The 21,202-nt window shown below is 48.5% G+C and overlaps 1 protein-coding gene across 1 annotated transcript in view; it reads left to right on the top strand.

Moving 5' to 3' along the window:
- The window catches only part of LRFN2 (leucine rich repeat and fibronectin type III domain containing 2), a 188,408-nt gene that overhangs the window by 112,059 nt on the left and 55,147 nt on the right, over positions 1-21,202 (top strand). The gene's annotated exons all lie outside the window — the stretch shown is intronic.

The following is a 21,202-nucleotide window of genomic DNA, read 5'->3' as shown; positions in this document are numbered from 1 at the left end:
GACCTCTAGGAGTGCATTAGTTTCCTGTTGCTGCTGTAACAAATACCACAAACTTAGTGGCTTAAAAGAACAAATGTATTATCTTATAGTTCTATAGTTCAGAAGTCCACAAGTGGTCAGACACAGCTGAAATCAAGGTATTGGCAATGCTGCCTTTCTGGAGGCTCGAGGGCAGAATCCACTTCTTTGCCCTTTCCAGCTTCTAGAGGCTGCCCACATTCATTGGCTTATGGCCTCATCCTTCAGAGGCAGCCATAGCAGGTTTTTTTAGCATTGCATCACTCTGCCCTCTTCTGCCTCCCTCTTCCACATTTAAGGGCCATTTTGATTCCATTGGGGCCACCAGGATATTCCAGGATTATTTCTATTTTAAGGTCAGCTGATTAGCCACCTTAATTACATATGCAATCTTAATTCCCCTTTGCCACATAACCTAACATATTCACAGGGTTAGGAAGTGGACATCTTTGAGGGGCCATTATTCTACCTACCAAAGAAAATTGTATAGGTCACACTTCAGAGTTGTCCCACCCAAGGGGTGAGAAAGCCAGGGTATTTATCCACCATCTCCCATCCAAGATTGGTTGCAGGGGGAAGTAATTTCTCAGCATTTCTGGCCTGTCTGCCCTAGCTCAGTGAGCTCCTACGGCCAGAGAAAGCCTTTAGATAGAGTCACAGATGCTTGGAGTGTGAAGCCATCAGCCTGCATGGGAATGGTGAGCCCTGAGGAGATATGGGCCACTTACCAACAGAGTCTGCTACAATTAATTCGTCTATTTCTTCATCGATAATGTGAATGTCTGGCTTGGCCAGTTCTTTACCAGGTCCCAGTGAGAGAATGATGAAATTGACGCCAGAACTTACTCTAGAACAGTGGTCCCCAACATTTTTGGCACCAGGGACCAAAATGTTTGTTTCATGGAAGACAGTTTTTCCATGGACATGAGGGGCGGGGGATGGTCCAGGCGGTAATGCAAGCGATGGGGAGCGATGGGGAGCGGCAGATGAAGCTTCGCTCACTCGCCGGCTGCTCACCTCCTGCTGTGCGGCCCGGTTCCTAACAGGCAGAGGACCGCTACCGGTTGGTGGCCCGGGGGTTGGGGACCCCTGCTCTAGAGGGTTTCACAGTATAGTGGAGGGGAGAGACACATAGGAGATGATTATATTGCAATGTGGTCAGTGTAGCATAGGGACATGAGCCGGAAGTTTACATGGTCTGGAGTGGGGATGAGAAGTAGATCAGAGAAAGCATCCTGCAGTGCTAAAGCCTGAGTTCACACTGAAGGACATTTAGGAGATGGCCAGACCACAGGGGCAGGTCACTGTTCCCGACGGAGGAGATGGCACAAGCAAATACACCGGGCAAGCAATGGTGTGATACACGCAGGGAGGATGGAGTGGAGTAAGTAGCCTGGCTTAAAACACTGCGCGGGGAACTGTGAGAATTCCTCTGTAGAGCTAGCGGGTGTGGTCATGGGGCATTAGCGCCTGCGAGAAGAGGTTTGAACACCATCTTGCAGCAAATGGGACGCCATTGAAGGTTTTGAGGCAGGAAGGGGTGTAGCCAGATGAGCATCCTTGGTAGGTCCCTCTGTTCCTGGTGTGGAAAATGGGTTTGAGGTAGCGGGACCGGAAGCAGGGGAGATTAATGAAGAGCTATGGCAATGGTCCAGGGGAGAGAAGAGCCTCCAAATTAGGATTCTGGTTACAGAGGTAGAAAGGCATATGTCGGTATTCCAAGGCCAGCTCTGTTTGTAGATAAAATATTATTTAGGATGAAGTATGACTTTGACTTACAGAAAATCCAAATTGGACATTAAAAGTTTATTCCATTTTACATAAAAGCCCAACTAGGCAGCCTGGCCTCCTTCCACCTTGTTGCCCTGCTGGCTATGACCTCCATTTCCAAACTCACGTCCTGGTCCAAGATGGCCAGTGCAACTCCAGCCACCATATCTACATTCCAGGCAGCAGGAAGGAGAAGAGGGAAAGGTCAAAACCTTCTATGATTCTGACACTAATTCCCATGTGTGTTGTTTCCCCACTCCACCAAGCAGTTCTCCAAGACCAGCTGTGTGTCCTATAGCTCAACTCAATTCTGACGTGATCTACCTGGAGACAGTGTCAGATCCTACAGGTTAAGGACTCAGTCCCACGAGACTGGCCCCCACCTTCAGACCTCAGTTGCAAGTCCAGTTTGTCTTCTATGCTTCTGAGTTACTGACTATAGATCAGAGGTTCCCCATGACCCTCTCCTCGGGTTTGATTAATTTGCTAGAGCAGCTCACAGAACTGAGAGAGACATTTTACTTACTAGCTCACTGGTTTGTTATAGAAAAATATAACTCAGGAACAGTCAGTTGAAAGAGATGCACAGGGCAAGGCATGTAGGAAGGGGCATAGAGCTTCCATGCCCTGCCCAGGTGTGCCACTCTCCTGGCACCTCCAGGTGTTCACCACCCCAGAAGTACTCCAAACCATTTTTAATGAGGATTCGTCATAGACGCATGAATGATTAATCTTTGGCGATTGGTGATTGGTTCAGCCTGTCTCCCCTCCCAGGAGGTCAGGAGGGTAGAACTGAAAGTTCCAACCTTCTAACTAAATGGTTCACTCCCCTAGCAACCAGCCCCTACCCTTAGGTGTTTTCCAAAAATCACCATTAACGTAGCAAAGGATACCTTATGGCTCTCATCACAGGAAGTTACAAAGGGTTTTAGGAGCTCTGTGCCGGGACTAGGATGAAAACCAAATTATATTCTGATAAGAGTATATCACAACTGCCTGTAAGGACACTTCTTGTAAGTCGCATATACCTCTGTCCCTTACACCTCTTTGGCCAGAACTTAGTCCTGTGGCCACACCTAGTTGCAAGAAGAGCTTGGAAATGCTGTCTTCCTTCTGGAAGCCATATGCCCAGCCACAAAAGAAGGGCACAGTGGACCCTGGAGACAACTGGTCGTGATGAGGTAATGGTGGACATGCGTATTGTGGCCAGACTGGCCTGGCTTCCATTCTTTGTTACCTTGGACCCTTCCTCCGAACCTTGGTGCCCTCATCCATAAACAGAGATTTAGGACTCTTGTAAAGATCGATGAAGTAACAGACGCAAAAACTTTATAAACTGTCGAGTGCTATCACTTGTGAGGTATCCCTGTGGTTGTATTCATTGTGGCCCCATTGATGAGTTGGAATTGCTTTACAAGGATGTCAGTAAAAAAGCTTGGGATGGAAGAAGGAAAAGAGTAATGTGGTGGCAGGGCTTCTTCCGACAGAGAGGGCTTAGGGCAGGAAGGCTGTGAATCGAGTACTGAGGGCACCTGTGGGGTGTCCTGGAATGAGGTTCACGTATCTCTGAAGGAGACATCTTCAGCAAAAGCCCAGTGGTTGTACCTGGAATCGGGCAAGAGCATATGGTGGCACTTGGATAGTTTCCTTCATAATCCAGCCATCTTCAGGGCCTCCCCCATCTGTCTGAGCCTATACCAAGCTTCTGTCCTGGGACCAAGACAAAGTGAAGATTCCTTGCTTAGGCCCTGTTTTCCTCTTCATTGGCAAATTAAATCATTTCTTGGTTTAGCTGAGGTGTTCCTTATAGTAATTATTGCTCTATCAGTAAACGGAAAGGTTTTAATTCCACAAGGGTGCATGCAAATCGTGCATTTTGCATTTGCTCAGCCTTAATCAATGCTGTAACAGAATTAAGAGGTCCCAGCAAGCCTTGTGATCTTACCTAAGCTAATAAAGAATGAGCCTACATAATTACACATAAGACCTTAGCTAATGCACTTGTCGATAACTGGTGACCACATTTTTCTGTCTTGTATCAAATTTTCCTCTAGTTTATTCAGATATTGACTAAAAGCATGTGGTTTTTAGAGGCAGGGCCAGTCTATCATTGCTACTACCATTTAAGGTTTTTATGTCATCTTCTTTCATGTCACCCTAATTACATTAAATTTCAACCTCAAGCCCTGTCATCAGTAATCTCCATCCTCTCTCCTGCTTGCTTTTCCTCAGCACTTACCACCTTCTAGTATGCTCTTTATTTTATTTGTTTATCTCATTTATTCTCTGTCTCTCCTCTGTTGTTGTTGTTTTTGTTTTGTCTCATTTATTCATTGCTGTGTCCTCAGAGCCTAGAACAGTGCCTGGCACGTGGTAGAAACTCTATAAATTATTTGCTACTGGAAAGAATGAATCACCTGATACGATTGTTGTATACTCAGTGGGCATAATTTCTAACGTCACTCTTGGCTCTAAAATTCTGTGTTTCCAGATGCTTGGTATATAGTGTATGCTTTCCCTGGCTGGTTGATTAAATAAATGGATGAATCAAATGTTACATTACAATGATGGAAAATAATGTCATGTTCCAGCCAATAGCCTCCCCTCCCCACTAGGTGTTCCGCAGACCCAGCTGGCCAGAAGGAGGGAGGCATGGAGAACAAGCATATATTCTCTGCCCTTATCTCTCCAGCACACGGCCAATTTTTAAAATAGCATTTAATGACCATTGCATAAAGATGTCACTGCGTCAGTGCTGTCCCCAAGCAGCTGGGAGACTGTGAAGCCCTCGTGTCTTTCTGTGACATCCCTCCCAGGGACCACAGAGGGGGCCTCCTGGCCCAGCTCACCTACTTCATTTGTAACCCAACTCCCAGGATAGGATATTCTGCTAAATACACGGTCTCCCTTATCAGTCTCTCCTATGTTAATGCTCTTGCTACACAAGCCAGACAATTAGAGGTAATTGGGATAATCAGCATTTATTATGGCAATTTGCATTTTTCTACAGCAGGCGGTACAGAATTTACCACCCGGCTTGGGAATGTGCTTTTTGGATCTGCGCTGAATTTGGCTCTCCATTCTGAAGCACTTTTTAGAGCCCACAGGATTTGTCCCTCCTTTGCTCACATGATGTCCTAATGGCTGCATTAGGTGTGAATCTTCCCAGCCAATCAAAGGGGAACATGCAAATTAGGGTCTGGGAATTAGGGAAGCCTCACTTCCATCATCTGGAGCCTGGGGAAGAATCTACTGCCTGGAAGGAGCCCTGGGTCTGTGGCCAGACCCCTGGTGACTGATTTTTTGCTACATTGACCAGATGTTTGACTTAATTGACAGAATTGTTTCGCAGTCTCAGCTGAGTAACTCAAAGCTCAAGCCTGCTGTCATGTGATGGCTCTTCACACATAAGCCCAGGGGGCTTCTGAACATAGGGGTGCCTGTTCCTGTCTGCAGCGACCTCCTCTGGTATGGATATTTCCATTGTGCCAGCTTCTTGGGTACCCACTTTTCCCTCTCATGAATGAGGGCAGCGTTGTGCAGTGATCATAACAGTCAGCTCTCCACTGCAGCTTCCTGGCTTGAAATCTCTTCTCCACCAGTTGTTAGCTGGGTGACCATGAGTTCCTTAATCTCTTGGTGCTGCAGTTTCCTTGTCCTTAAACTGGAGGTAACAGTAGTACCTGACTCTAGGGTTGGCATAAGAATCAAGTGAGATCATGTCCCCTAGCAGAAAGCAGGAGACAGACATTAGATGTTCTCATTAAAAGATCCTCTCTCCAGCTACTCCACAAGCCTTCATTATGCATCTTCACCAACCCATCTACAAGGTACAAAGTTCCAAGTGTCCCCAAGGAAGCACAGATAAAAATGCTTTAGCTGATTGGAGAAGGGAGCGATGGATCTGGGTGTGGACAACATGCAGGTTTTTCGAGGGGAAGAGGTGGCATTTGTTCTGGGCCCTAAAAGACTGATAAGATAGGACCTGCAGAGAGGAGATGGAGGCCATTAAGAAGCAGGAAAGGGTGGGCTGTGGATTAAGAGACATTCACGGCAAAGGGTGCATGTTTGTATCTGTACTTTAAATATCTCTATTTACATAAAAAGATAGTGTTTTCAATTTCACTGCAATTCACAAGGGAGTTATACATTACTCACAGGCTACCCAAGCCTCTTACTCTATTCCATCACCCCCCCCCCCCGGCAGGGATACCAGGGGGACCTGCCATCCCCTTCCATGGCAGCTCCTCTGGTCTAAGACTTTATTCTTATGCCAGTCCCATCATAGAGTTTGTCCACTTTGTTGAGAATGTGGCAGCCAAGCTGGAGAGACAATTTCCTTGGATTATTGGGGAAAGTGAGGAGTGTTAGATGGTGGGGGTAATAGATTGCTAGACCCTTCAGAGCCCCCAGGCTACCTGCCTAGGAGAAGGACCTGGCTTTCCTTCTTAGGGAGGAAGCGATCTTTAGCCAGGCTCATAAATAAGAAAGATTGCTTTTGTTGCAGTTGGTCCTATGGGTTCTTGGAAAGCATATGTGAAATAAACCAAAACATTCGCTGCAGCCTCTTTTTATCCAGCGTATCAGTTAGTATAAATGTGAAGTTGCTATAACAGAGTCCTGAGAGAGTGGCTTAAAAAAGATGAAGGTATGTTTTACTCTCACATAACAGTCTAGCTGGTTCAGGCTGGTGGGACCACTGTGATTGACAGAGCGTTCAGACCCAGGTTCCTTTCGTCTTGTGGCTCAGCTCTCCCCTGGGCATTGTGCTCATCTGCATGGTTGGAGCTGTGTGGCTGGCACATTTGCTTTCCAATTGTGGGAACTGGAAAGAGAAGCTGAGTATAAAGGCTCTTCTTTAAAACAAGGGATGCAGGAGTTGCACTCATCGCTTCTGCACACTTTCTTTGGAAAACACAAGATCACATTGTCACACCTAACCCTAGGAGGGCCTGGGAAGTAGTCTCTGGCTGCTACTTTGTGCCCAGTGGAGCCCTGGGGAAGGGATGGGGTCTGTTAGCATAAGGAATCAGAGTGCTTAGTGTTTCTGCTCTGACTGTTGAGGAAATAGAGGCAGCTGAGAGTTATTTCATGTTGCTCTGGACTATCACCTCCCAATGGAGCTAGGTCTTAGAACCCAATTATGCAGATAGCAGTGGACAGCTGTGGAACTGAGCACTAAAAGGAATGTGTGTTGCTGTTTTCTGGGCCCTCAGGGCTTTTGCTGCTCTTAAGCAGTACCTCATTTCACAAGAATGTCCACCACCCAGTCCTCCCCGCCTCCTGCACCAGGGCCATCCCTGGTGACATGGAGGAACAGCACCAAGTGTCAACAAAACCTCCATTCTGGTGAACTGCCCATTCCCTGATCTGTCCTGACATCGATTCATGTTTGCAAAGCAGTTGTCTGTGGTTTCATCTGTTCCTCATAGCTACCCTAGGATGAAGGCTGGCAGGTTTTCTCCACATCATCAAAGAGAAGACAGGCTCAGTGAAGTTATGTGATATATTAGTTAGGATAAGCTAGTTATGCTTTAATAACAAGCAGCCCCAATCTCAGTACCTGAACACAACAAAGGCTTACTTCTCACCCACATGAAGTAAAAGGTGCCTGAGTGACTCTTCAGGGCAACTGTCCTCCATGTGGTTCTCAGAGATCCAGGCTGATGAGGGCTCCTTGTAGCTTCTTGTAGCTTCATCATCTGGAACATGTAACCCCCTTGGTCCTCATGGTAGGGCAAGAGAGAGACTAGAATCACGTCTGATGGTGACACACAGTCTGCTCACATTCCGTTGGCCAGACGTAGTCACAGAGCTCACAGACCTGCAAGGGGGCCGGGTCGAGGAGCGTTGTCTGGAAGCGGGGAGACGTGGGTGTTGGTGAACACTAGACATATTGACCACAAATGTTTTGCTCCCATGGCAAATAATTGCACCTTAAGCTTTTTTAAGAGTTTTCTCGTTTCTGATGTAACCCTAGTCTGACAATAAGGCAAGCTCCAGTTACTCTTCCCTGGGAATAACAACAAATAGTTGCAAATAATTACCTTTGTGACTGATAAGATAGTCATCTGGGGGAGAAAAGGCTAATCCCATACCCAGAAACTCCTTGTAGATGCTGGGCTTTCTTGCAAATTAGGCAGCTTACTTATATTTCAAGGCCTCAAATGCACATAATTACAATCCCTTTTTTGGGTTAAGGCCGTGGGAAAACCCTCTTAAAATGCACACTTTCTCTTGGCTTGGAGACAGGCATGTACAGCCAACATTATTCATTCATACCTCCATATGGCCATGGTATTCTTAGTGGGCAGAGTCTGGGAGTAAGAACAGGTAGGGGAAGAGGGGGAGGAGAAAGAGGAAAGGGGAGGAGGTGCAGGGGGGAGAGTGTGGGATGCCTGGAGGGGAGAGATGATGACCAGCCTAATCTTTCACTGAGTAAAATGCCGAAGAGTTATATGGTTGACCTGTTACTGGTTAGAGAAAAGCATGTATAGGGTGAGAGGGACTCTGGTGCCATTTTTCCCAGGTGCCAAAATTCCTCTAAGTAAGTATGAGTAGGGCTGCCTTTGAGGCTTGTTCGTGTGGCCTCAACCCAAGGAACACAGCTGCTCTTTCTTCATTCTTCTCTTTTCTGGGAGGGAGCCATGAGCCTTGGGTCCTGGACAGCCATTTAATAACTGTGTAACTATGGAAAGGCTTCCAATCTCTGTTTTCATTTTCTTCATTTGTAAAATAGAGATGAAAGTATTCTCTCCGGGGATCTCGGAGAATCAAACATGCAAACAAATATACCGGTTTTGTTAACTATAAAGGGCTGTGCAAACTAAGGGGTTACCACTGTGCTATTATCATCACCACCACCATCATCACCATCATCACCACCATCATCATCATCATCACCATCATCATTACCATCATCACCATCATCATCATCATCATTGTTATTTTATTCCCATACATGAGAGCAGAAGATACAAAGATAACAGCAATTATAAGTATCCAGAGTGGCTACGGAATCTGGCTAATTCTGGCTTAGTAAACAAATCTCTTTGGCATGCCTGGATCTGGTTTCTCTCAGTCTCTCTTTCCTCGATCCACTTCCCTCTGGTGCAGTGTCTTTCTCCTCTGGCTGTCTGTGCAGTTAGCTGCCTCTTCCTTTTAGTCTGAAGTGAAACCACACTTCTGGATATCTGTATTAGTTTTATATCGCTGCATAACAAATGACCACAGATGTTGTGGCTTAAACAACACAGGTGTATTGCCTTGCTGTGTCTGTAGATCCTCTGCTCAGGGTCTCACGAGGCTGAAATCAAGGCATTCTTACCTGGAGGCTCAGCTAGGGAGATATCCACTCCTAAACTCTTTCAGATTGCCAGCAGAGTTCAGTTCCCTGTGGTTATAGAACTGAGGCCCCTGCTCTCTTTTTGGTTGTCAACTGGGGGCCTCCCTTAGCTCCTAGAGGCTGCCCACTGTTCCCTGCCACACGGCCCTTCCACAGCATGGTAGCTTGCACCTTCAAGGCCAGCAGGAGAAATCCCTCTGATCTTAGGAAGGGCTGAGTCCCTTTTAAGGGCTCACCTGATTAAGTCAGGCCCATGCAGGATAATCTCCCTTTTGATTAACTCAAAGTCAGTTGATTAGGGACCTTCTTTAGTAACATCCACAAAACTTTTATGTCATATAATGTAACGTAATCACAGGAGTAATATGTCATCATATTCACAAGTCCCCACATCCTACTTCCTCACTCTCAAAGGGAAGGGATTCTACAAGAGGTGGCCTTTTAGGGGCCATCTTGGAATTCTTCCTACCACAGTATCCAAGAGGTCTCAGATCAAGCTGAATTCTAGTCTAATAAAGGTTGAGTCTCCTTTCGTACCCTAAATTTGAAAGATACCAAGAGACCTAGAAACAAGTAATTGTCAGCATGGTGATCTTAGCCTGGGGTTCCTAGAAATGAGAGCCTGGGGTGGAGATTAAATACTGATGCTTATTTGGGAGGTACAGTCCCAGGGCAGTGAGAGTGAGGGAGAAGGGGAGGAAGGCAGGGAAGGATGGGAGGCACAGCATGGTGATGGGTCACTGTCATTGCGATGGCCACTGCTTCACAACAAGCCACAAGGAGGCATCAGATGAACCTGCTCAGCTGAGCAAAAAGTCTCTGGACAGGTTGTGTGGAGAATCCATACTTTGGAGGGAAGAGGCAATAGAGGAAGCTGGCTGCCTGGCTTTCTCCTGTCTCCTGTTTCCATTGGCCCCTTTGGGGAGCTGCTCTAGAAGCCAGATCCCATGCCTTGGAATGTGGGGTCTTGTTCCTGGCCATGTTTGTCTTCATGGAAGTGTTCTGCCATGGCGGCCACTGAGATGGAGCAAGTGGCTAATGATCTGGGAGCCAGGTGAGGCCAGGAGATCATGGTGTGTTCGGTAGGGTGACACACACGAATCCCGTGGTGATGCAGAGGCAACCACTCATAGAGGAATGAGAACAAGGGCAACAGAGAGCTCCTGCTGTGGTCCAAGTGGGGGAAATGGCTCAAAGTCAGGAACAGCAGGAATATGGGGGCGAGGGGGGGGGAATCAAGACATTTTCATTTATTTAAGGTATTTATAACTACTTTTTTATTATGGAGGTAGTGCCTTTAAATAAAGAATGGAAACAGTAAAAAAGTGTGAATGGTAAAATGAAAGTCTTTTTTATGGCCTAGATTTCCAGGTACAGTTCCCAGAGAAACCACAATTTTTCTGTGTTCTTCCAAATATTGTCTGGCTTATAAATCAGAGATAGATGAGAGATAGATAGATAGATAGATAGATAGATAGATAGATAAAGTGTGTATCCTTTTGGGGGGTACATAAAGGATCTGACAATACATTAGGTTTTGGCAACTCAGCATTTCAAATATGGATGTGCTACAGGTGAATACTTAAATTATATATAGTCTTTGTCTATTGTAAACAATGCTGTAATGAAATCCTCGTACCTACTTCTTTGTGCATATGGGCAAGTATCTGTGTAGAATTAACTTCCGAGATGTTGACTAGTGGATGCAATTTGATTTTCTGTAGGTATTGCCAAAGTGTCTTCCTAATTTGCACACCCTCTCCTCGCTACCCCAACAGTATTTGGTTGTACTTGTTTGCCTATAGCCCCACCAGCACTGGGTATTAACAGTCTTTACCACCCTCTCAATAAAACATATTGAGATGTTTTCATTTGCATTTCCTTAATTATGAATAAGGTTGAGTATATTAGACATTGAGGGAGATTTTGTTTTAAAGATTTTTTTTTGATGTGGACCATTTTTAAAGCCTTTATTGAATTTTGTTACAATATTGTTTCTGTTTTACGTTTTGGTTTTTTGGCCACAAAGCATGTGGGATCTTAGCTCCCTAACCAGGGATCGAACCCGCACCCCCTGCATTGGTAGGCAAAGCCTCAACCACTGGACCTCCAGGGAAGTCCTGAGGGAGTTTTAACGTAATGAAGGTCTGACTTTTCACCTGCCCACTGGATCTGGCAGTCCATCCTTTTGGTCTGGAGCATCCCAGCTGAACGGGGTCACTTCTAACAGGATGAGATGGAGTTGAGAGATAGTCCAGCACAAAAGCTCATGGGGACTGAGGGTTAACCTGAATCAGAGAGAGGGTGGTAGATGTTTGAACCCAATGCATGATGGATGGGGCTGGACTTTTACATGCCGGTTGATTTTGAGCTTTGGCATATCTGTGAGAACCTTGAAATTAGTTTGCTGTAAAGGATAGTCAATATGAGTGAATTTCTGATCCTGGGCACAAAGCACGCACCCAGCAAATCAGAGACCCTGCGAGGGATCTGTGAGTAAAACTCCAAACCTTCCTGCAAAACATCCAGTCCTGACCACACTTCCCTTGGGGAAAAAAGAAGGATTTTTGAACCCAGAGGGAAGAAACATCTGGACATCAAAGTCAACTCAAAGGGAGTTGTGTGTGTCTGTGAATGTCCGGGGGGAGGAACGGTGTGTGGGGGGGCTTCCACCATTGGGGGAGTTATGGTGGGAGTGGTTTTGCTAAGGGTGGTGGCTGTCGGGGTGTTGGGGTGATGCCCTTTATAGGGATGCTTCCCTCTTAGACCCTTAAAGCTAGAGAGAGCTGAGACTTCCTTCATCCATCCTCCACAGTGGGATATAGATGAAAATATCAGTGCCAGCCAATCACATCCCCCTTTCTCCACAAGAGCATTGCCACATCCTCACTCTCCAACTCTCCTTTTCCCTTCTTCCTTTTCCCTCCAGCCTCTTGACACAATCAGTGACTTTCCCAGGGTAAGAGTTCCTTACAGGACACACACAGGGAAGCATTGCTGATTGCTTACTGGAGCGAGCTGGGGCCTCCACCTGCAGTGGTGATCAGAGTGGAGCAGGGCCGTAGATCATCCCCCATGGGGAAGAAATCACCTACTGCTTCATCTCCTACACTTGGCAACAGTTCATTCTTATTCTGCATAAGTAACTTACGCTACAACCCAGCATCTTGCCCTAGGGGGCTGGTGTGTCTGTTTCCAAAGTTCCATGTATTCATTTATATTCTCTCCCTCTCTGCCCCCTCTTCTGCTCTCCTTCCCTCCCTCTTCCCTTCCTTCCTCCCTTCTTCCTCCCCTTTCTCTCTCCATCTTTCTCTCACACTCCCTCCCTCCCTCTTTCTATGTGTGTTTCCCTTCCCATGTGATAAGGAGGTGTGGGGGAGAAGGATAATTCCATTTGTTCACACAGTTGTCTTCAGGGAACCTTGCTGATGTCATCAGTCATCTCCCTCCTGTTAGTGGATCTGTGTGGCTCCTCTCAGAGCCCTGTCACCATCTATAAGGTCTTCTGGACCTGATGGAACAGTCAGGTGGGTCTAGTCCCTCAGTTCTTCTAGGTTTTGATGTAGAGAATTTAGGGAGGGTTGTGCTCACACACCACAGACCCATAGACCGAAGGGCACTTCTCTCTCCCACACTCAAGATGCCCTGGGGTAAGAGTTCACCTGGGCTCAGAACTCACCAATGTGGACAGTGACATTATAATCCTGACTGGCGACACCACTGGCTGTTGTGGCTTTGACAGCTCATGTGGTTAATTCTGGATCATTGTCAGCTTGATCACAGGAGCAGATTGATGGCATGGTGGACCCAGGATTGGGTGGCCTTGGACTTATGATGTTGACCAGCCATGACTCTGGCCTTGAGGCCAGCTGATACCATGGATGTTAAGTGGGCTGACCTAGAGAAACTCCCACCTGCATTGTCACATTACACAGCAAATCTGATATGTGCCTCACCCTTTGTTCCTGGAAGACTTTCACTGCGGAGGTAAGATTGAACACTTTAGAAGTCCTCCCAGAGGCTTCCACCAGTGCCCCTGTCCTCTTTCCTGTGCCTCTGTTTCTCCTCGTGTGGAAAGGAAGATAACGGTAATCCCAATGGTGACCTGGAGTATCCATAATGTCATTTCACTGGTAGAGGTATCTTTGGAAGCAACAAGATGAAGGAGTGATGGTTCCTGGAAGATTGTCCACCAGCAGCCTGTGGCGTTCTTGCTCATTCCTAATCTGTAATCATCTGTCTGCAGCCAAAGTGGTCCAGGCCCAAGGGCACATCCCCACAAGACCTTCCTCTTGTACTTTGAGATCCCTTACAGGGGGCTTCTTGCCTCCTCTGGTCACGCAGAGCTACACGTGAGACTAGGGGGTGGAGGAGAGCTTGCATGTTTTGAACAAGGCAAGGCTCACAGAAGGATGCTACTTGGCACTCTGATTCCTTCTCATAATTGTCAGGAAACCAGGATCAACACAGTGCCACCAAATTCTGCTAATGAAATGTCTGCTCTCCCGAACACAGGTCTCATGGCCAGCCCAGAGAGATGCTCATTAAGTGAAAGGGCTGATAATTCAATCACTGCAGGGCTGGGCATAAGCAGAGGTTGCTGCTTCCCTGGGAAAGAGCTTGCCCTACTCCCCCCCACCAATGCCCTTTCTCTACCTCCTGCCCCACCCCCTCGAGCTGGGGCTGGGGATGGATTAGTCTCTCCAAATCAGGTCTCAGGAATTAGAGCTTGTGCAGGAAGAGCCGCATCTAGAAATCTCCAGCCTGTCTCCATGGAGTGTGTTCATTCAGACAAGTAATGGTTTGACATCCAGCAAGGGCTTCTTGCCAGCTTCTAGAATAGGGGTTCAATTTGGGGGCAAATAACCTCTACCTTGCAGAACCTGAGGAGGCTGTGGACATTCCTGCCAGAAAAATGCCTGACCACACAAAATTCAGCACACGATTCCAATAAGTTCATAGACCCCAGAAACCCTTCCTGTGCTGCTGGGTTACATCACATTACATCACATGTGTCCAGCTCCACAGGTGCACTTCCTTCCAGTTTTGGGGGGAACAATGATAGTAAAGCTAATAGTAATGTGGGTGGAGATGCCTCGGTGATCTCTTTGAGTTGAATGCCACCTTCAACCCACATCTTTGCACGTCTAAATGTTGTCCATCCTGCAGGCCTCGTGGCAAAGCCTCTGAAATTCATCCCTGGTTCTCCTTCCCTTTTCTTCGTCTGAGAACATTGTACCCCTAACGACGATGACCATTTTCTTCTTACACTATATGTTTATACGCCTTCTGTCCTCTCTATGGGAGACCTGTTCCCAGGAGGTGGGGACCAGCCATATTTGTTTCATCTCTGGTTGCCCCTCAGCACCTATTGTAGAGTCTTTTCTATGTAGCCAGTTCTCAGTATATGTTTTCTGGATGCATGGATGGATCATGAATGCGTGTCCTCCCTTGGGGACTGCCCACATGTCTAACCAGCCTGCCTACAGTAGGATGAAGCTGGACATTGACAAACAGGGCCCACTTGGCCTTCCTTGCAGGTTTCCAACACAGTTGCATCTCCCACATGCACCCACTCAGGGACACGGAGAAGGCTGTCCCCGAGAGGAGACGTTCCTCCCTTCTTCCCATGCAGCAGTCTCAGGATTCTTTGACATTTAACTCCAGTGCAATTTGTTTGTTTTCACCCGAGTTGAAAATACCAACAAATGTCACCCTCCTTCGTTCCCCTGTCCTACTAACATGTGACTTTGATGGGCCAGGATCCAGCAACACTAATGAGCATCTCAGGTCTTCCTGAATTAGCAAGGGGATGCAGAGCTCTGCGTAGGTAAGAGGTGGGTGTGGAGGTGGGTCCAGCAAGAGAAGGGTGAGCACAGAGTTAGGCATGGGGGCAGGGATGCCTGCCAAGGCCAGTGGTAGAGCAAGGAGGTCGGGGAGGACAGTCCTTTCACCAGCACCATCAAAGGGAAAGATGGCTCGATAGTCCTATGCCTCTCACTGTTCGAAAGGACTTCTCCACATTGCCCTGAAGGTTGTCTGGTTGTTCCCTGCATCTGGCCAGCTCCTGCCTGCCATGTACCTTTCTCAGGGATGGAGCTTGGATGCCACCTTATACTTTTTGGAAATTATATCAGAAATTGATTTCATTGTGAGTGATAAAAAAACAAAGACTTTTTTTTCTCTCTCATGTAGAAAGTACAGGCAATAAGGTCTATATTCAAGTGAACAGCATTGTAACAATGTCAAGTTCCTGCTTTGATAATGTACTATAGGTATATCAGATGTTATCATGGGGGAAAGTGGGGTGAAGAGTCTATGGGAATTCTTACTATTTTTGAAACTTCTTATGAGTCTTAAACTATTTTTTTTAAGTTATAATTAAAACAAAAACAAAAACTTCAGGGATTCCAGGACTATATGGTGGTGCTATGATCACCAGGTGCCCAGGTTCCTTCTGTTTTGTCACTTTGTATCCTCAAACACATGGCTACCAGTTTGTGGACCAAGATAGCTGTGCAAGTTCTGTCCATGTATCAACATTTCAGTTATTAGGAAAGAGGGAGGGGCAAAGAAGGGTGCATCCTTTCTTAAAGGACACCTCTAGGGTATCACATACTAGTGTTTTACTTATAGCCCATTGGCTAAAACTTAGTCATATGACCACACCTAGGTACAAGGGAGGCTGGGAAATGTAGTCTTTATTCTGCATGGCTTTGTGGCCAAATAACACTTGGGGCTTCTTACTGGGGAAAATGGGAGAATGGATATTAGAGGACAACCAGGGGACTCTGTACTGTCACACCATGGAGGAAGTGCACAACGCTGGGCGTCAAGGAAGGGCTGGCTGATTTGATTGCCCTCCCAACTCTCCAACCTGACTTCTCCGCTACTCCTCCACTCAACTACAGCAGGAAGTTGCCCTGTTTCCTTCCTTCAGCAAAGTAGACTGAGCCCTCCTTCACTCATCTAGGGAGCCTCCATCCAATCTCCTTGTCTCTGTGTGGGAACTTAAGCCAGAGGCATTCGTCCTTTCTGGCTCTGCTTCATGTCAAAAGGCAGGAGGCAGTTATGTGATGTGAATTAGGAAAAACAATTAGACTCTCCCAGCCTTGCAGTCTCTCCTAACACCATTCCCACAAATCAGGGGATAATGCCTAAAATTTCATTAGGGACCCTGTTCCTTGGTTAAGCAGTGCAGAATTCGCAGTTAACCTAATCAGCCATCAATATTTTAACCATTGATCAATATTTTAACCATTTATTTGATCTTTTTTTTTTTAAATATCTTTATTGAAGTATAATTGCCTTACAATGGTGTGTTAGCTTCTGCTTTATAACAAAGTGAATCAGTTATACATATACAATATGTTCCCATATCTCTTCCCTCTTGCATCTCCCTCCCTCCCACCCTCCTTTGATCTTTGAAAGTGTGGCAGCAAGACTAGGATTAGGAAAGATTACATCTGGAAGAGGATCCAGAGATCGCCTTGCTCCCAAACTCCCTTCCCATGTACATTGGAGGCAACCGAGGGTGGTAGGAGAGATGTAGACAGCTGTGGTCACACTGTGGCGGGGGCAGCTTCCTCTCAGCTTCAACTTCACTCTGATCTCCTGATTATCAGAATAATTTTTTTTTTCACCCTACCTGAAGCTGGTTGAGTTAGGGTCTCAAGGGGAGCACTTGCTTGATGAGACTAAACCCTGGGGGTTGCAGGAGAAACATAAAACTCACTGCCTCCACCGAGAGCTGATTTGCTTTTCCCATTCATAGCAGGAAGGTGTGAGTCCCTTCCCCCAAGTCGGCAACACCCCTGAATCCTGAGGCCAAAGTGATGGTGCGAGTCGAAGAGCGATTCACAGTCCCCCATTGGGACCAGTGTGAAGGACACCACTCAGGAGCAACCAGCCCCCTGATCTCTCACCTGCTTGTGCTTTAACTCTGGGAGCACTCTGACCTTTGACACATCAGGGCGGAGAACCCCACCCCGAAATTCTAGGGTGAGCTCCCCATTCTCTCTCAGTTAAATGTTTGATAATAAAGTGACTCTGCCTACTGTTTGGCTAGAGCCCCTGTACATTTTGTTGATTGGCTCTCCTGGAGAGCTAGGTGAGTCCTAGGGTCCTGAGACTGACAATACTGACAAAACACTCGGACAGCCCAGAGGGACCAGCGGTCACTGACTAGGAGGGGGACCCTGCGCAAGTCACCTAAACACCTCTCTGAGCCTCACTTGCCTCATCTGTAAAATAGGGGTAATTACCACACCCACTACATAGGGTGGGTGGGAGGATGAAAGGGTTAAAGCATGAAATGATGGGCATGAAATTAACACTCAGCAAGTGTTCACCGTTAGATGGTGATAGATGGTGATGACGATGATGACGTCATCTACATTTCAAGGGCTAAAGAGTAAGAATTATTGAAACCAAATTCAAGTCTTTGGCCTTCTGAGAAGTTCACAGAAAAATAGAGGTTTAAGGACACACTTTCTCCAGACTCTCTAATCACAGGTCCCCAGTTAGTTTAGGTGGAAGAAGGCATTACCAGACAGTGACAGCTGTGCCTATGGCAGTGCTTTAGCCAAGTTTGGGAAAAGAAGAGAGACTGAAGGTGAGGCTTCACAGAGGAGAGGTGGCTTGCTGAGGCCATGGGCAGGGCCAGGATGGGACCCAGGTCACAGAACGCCTACAACAGGCTCTTCCTGCTGTATTAGTCAGTCCCTGGGAGCCAGGGTGCTCCCATTCCAACATGAAGAAAGACAACATTAGGAATGCAGAGGGCAAATCCCAGGGTAATGGAGCCTGATGTTTGTAATAAAAATTTAAATGTGCCGTCCTGGTGGCAATGGCGACTTTTATCTGATCAGCCTGTCAGCGCTTACGAAGGCTGGGCTGTGTAAATGGCAAAAGCAAATTGAATTCATATTTACTGCCCTTGATTCTGTGGGGTTTATTGTTTCCAGTGGGTTCATCTCTCTCTCCTCTTTCTCCTCTTCCTCCTTTTTCCTCCTTGTTCTTCTTACACTTACAAGTGGTTTTGTTTTTTTGTTTTTTAAAGACTTTTTTTTATTATTATTTATTTATTTTATTCATTTATGGCTGTGTTGGGCCTTCGTTTCTGTGCGAGGGCTTTCTTTAGTTGTGGCAAGCGGCGGCCACTCTTCATCGCGGTGCGCGGGCCTCTCACTATCGCGGCCTCTCTTGTTGCGGAGCACAGGCTCCAGACGCGCAGGCTCAGCAATTGTGGCTCACGGGCCCAGTTGCTCCGCGGCATGTGGGATCTTCCCAGACCAGGGCTCGAACCCGTGTCCCCTGCATTGGCAGGCAGATTCTCAACCACTGCGCCACCAGGGAAGCCCCTACAAGTGGTTTTATTATCCAACAACTCACCGGGAAAGTTGACAAGAGAGAAGACTGCTCTCTCTGTGTGCAGATTATTTTCCAACCACTCCTGCAAGTGAACTCTCCACCTTTATCTGCCCTGCCCTGTGCCCTGGGAGGCTGGCCTGTGTGGACCGCTTCCTGCAGGCTCCTTTGTCCTCTAGCTTCCTGGGTTTGGCGACTGGGAGGCCCAGGAGGAGGTGAGAGGCAGGATGGGAGAGAGGGGACTGTGTCCTTGGCCAGCTCCCGCCCAGGCTGCAGTTGGTCAGTGGGTTGTATCCATCCCTATCCCTCTCCCGCGTCTGTAACACTGCGTGGGTTCTGGGAACTGCCCTCTGCCTTCAACCCTTCAGGCCTAGGGATGAAAGGGTTTGAAAAGCCTCCCTCTGTTGCCAGCCCCTGGGGGCCACAGCACCCCTCTTGGGTTCCCCTAACCCTGCCCACACCTCTGTAGATAGTCTAAACTCCCTTCACTAAGTGTCCCTTCAGTTCTTTCATCTGTTCCTCCCTGACTGATGATGTTTCTCTGTCCCTTCTGTCCAGAACTGGGAGGACACAAGAAGATACTTTTTACCAAGTGGGAGGAAGCGCGGGGCGCTGGAGCTAGAGCTGGTCTATGAGGAGGAGTTTGCATGGGGGTAGAGCGGGCACCAGGCCTGGCACCCTGCACCCCACCCCCGAGAGGCTGGGCAGCCCTTCCTCACCACCCCTCCTGCCCCTTCAGTGCTGCTCAGCCGGGGCATGTGACATGGGACAGCGTGTCAGGGGACCCCACAGATAGGCCTTTTCCCTAGTGTGACTTATGTCTACTGAGGGAATTTGTGGGAGCTCCATAAAACAGCAAAGGTAGCCCCGACTGAAAAGTCTTCCTGCTTTCGTGTGTCACCTTGTAAGTCTAGGTTGGCCAACAGGTGATGAGGATTCTGTTTCAAGGCCAAGGAAAGACCTGACCTTGGAGGTGCCACATGGGAATCTTTGCCTGTAACTGTGTCCCCCATGCAGGAGCGCCCTCCCCGCCACCCACAAACAGGCAAATAAACTCCCATCAAGCCAATCTGATTGTCTAAATTCTTTTTGTTTTAATAATCAGAGGTGTTACTAGGAGTCCAAGATTAAATATGCCATGCTTGATGTTGCGCCAGATGCATAATAACAGGCAAGGGTAGTACCCACAGGCCTGTGCAACGAGACATCGCCCTTCTCAGAGCAGCCTGTGAGCTTCAGTGATATTACGCTGGCGGCAGCCCCTGCGGAGGCCCAGCTGCGGACTTGCGGGGAACGGCTGCTTCAGGGAGGCCTGGCCCCCACCTGGGCTTCCCACGGTGGGGTAAGCAGAGGGGGCTGTGAGGAGCAGGAGGACGCTGCGAATATTAGCCTCAGATCCCACAGGAAGAACTGTGGGCAGGTGCTAGCCACGGCCCCGCCCCCGGGGAGACGCGGCCCCGCCCTCGGGGAGCCCCGGTCTGAGGGGAGACGCGGCCCCGCCCTCAGGGAGACACAGCCCCGCCCTCAGGGAGCCCCGGTCTGAGGAGAGACGCGGCCCCGCCCTCGGGGAGCCCCAGTCTGAGGGGAGACGCGGCCCCGTCTTCAGGGAGCCCCGGTCTGAGGAGAGACGCGGCCCCGCCCTCGGGGAGCCCCAGTCTGAGGGGAGACGCGGCCCCGTCCTTGGGGAGCCCCGGTCTGAGGGGAGACGCAGCCGTGCCTCAAGGAGCCCCAGTCTGAGGGGAGACGCAGGCCCGTCCTCAGGGAGCCCCGATCTGAGGGGACACACAGCCCTGCCTCAGGAAGCCCCGGTCTGAGGGGAGACGCGGCCCCGCCCTCGGGGAGCCCCGGTCTGAGGGGAGACCCAGCTCCTACCTCTATTGACCTTCAAGTCTGATATCCTGGTCGGATGTTAACCCATAATTAACTTCTCTAGCTGGACGAAACTTCAGTGCTATCCAGCCATTGCCTAGCCTGTAGCCTGGTTGGCGTGAAGAAGAAAAGCCAATTTTAATTTTAGCCTGAGCCAAACATAATGAGGAGAGTAAATCACAGAGTGAACATTCCCCAGCCGAGTGGAAATGAGTTTTGGATTTTCTGCCGCTTTGAATTACCCACCCCCCTTCTCCCTTCCTCATCGGGGTCCTGGAGGGGACCACGCGCTCCGCTTGCTCCGTTGCGCGTGGGGACCAGAGAGGGGCCGGGGTGCTCGGTGGCGGGTGCTGTGTGGTTTAGAGCAGGCGAAGGTGAAAGCGCTAAAGTGGCGAAGACGGGGTCCTTGGCTGTGAATCTGCTGGGGAAGACTCTGGGAGAGGCAGAAAGGACCAGGAAGGCCGAGTCCACCGCAGACGCCTCCCTGTGTATCCACACTCTCCGCATCCCGCCTCTGAGGTAAGAAGGCGGTGGTCTACCCAGCCGCCCACAGCTGGAGCCTCGCTTGCTTGCGGCTTCGGGTGATAGAATCTAAAAGAGGCTTGGAACGGCGGTTATTGCAGAGAAAAGTCTTGAAAGTCATGACCGAATCGAAGCAGAGATCTGTGTGTGTGAAAGCTGAGCCCCCACACGCTCACAGCTGAGGGCTGGCGTGGAGGCCGACGGGCGGAAAGCGGCCGGGAGGCCGGGGCCTGAACCGATGCCGAGAGCTGCCAGCCCCGTAGGCCGTCCGTGTCCCCTAAGCAGGGACGGATCACAGGCGACCATGGA

This window comes from Balaenoptera borealis, assembly GCF_965194805.1.
Source record: "Balaenoptera borealis genome assembly, chromosome: 12".
NCBI classification, from domain to species: domain Eukaryota; kingdom Metazoa; phylum Chordata; class Mammalia; order Artiodactyla; family Balaenopteridae; genus Balaenoptera; species Balaenoptera borealis.
This window is presented reverse-complemented; position numbering and strand designations above follow the sequence as displayed.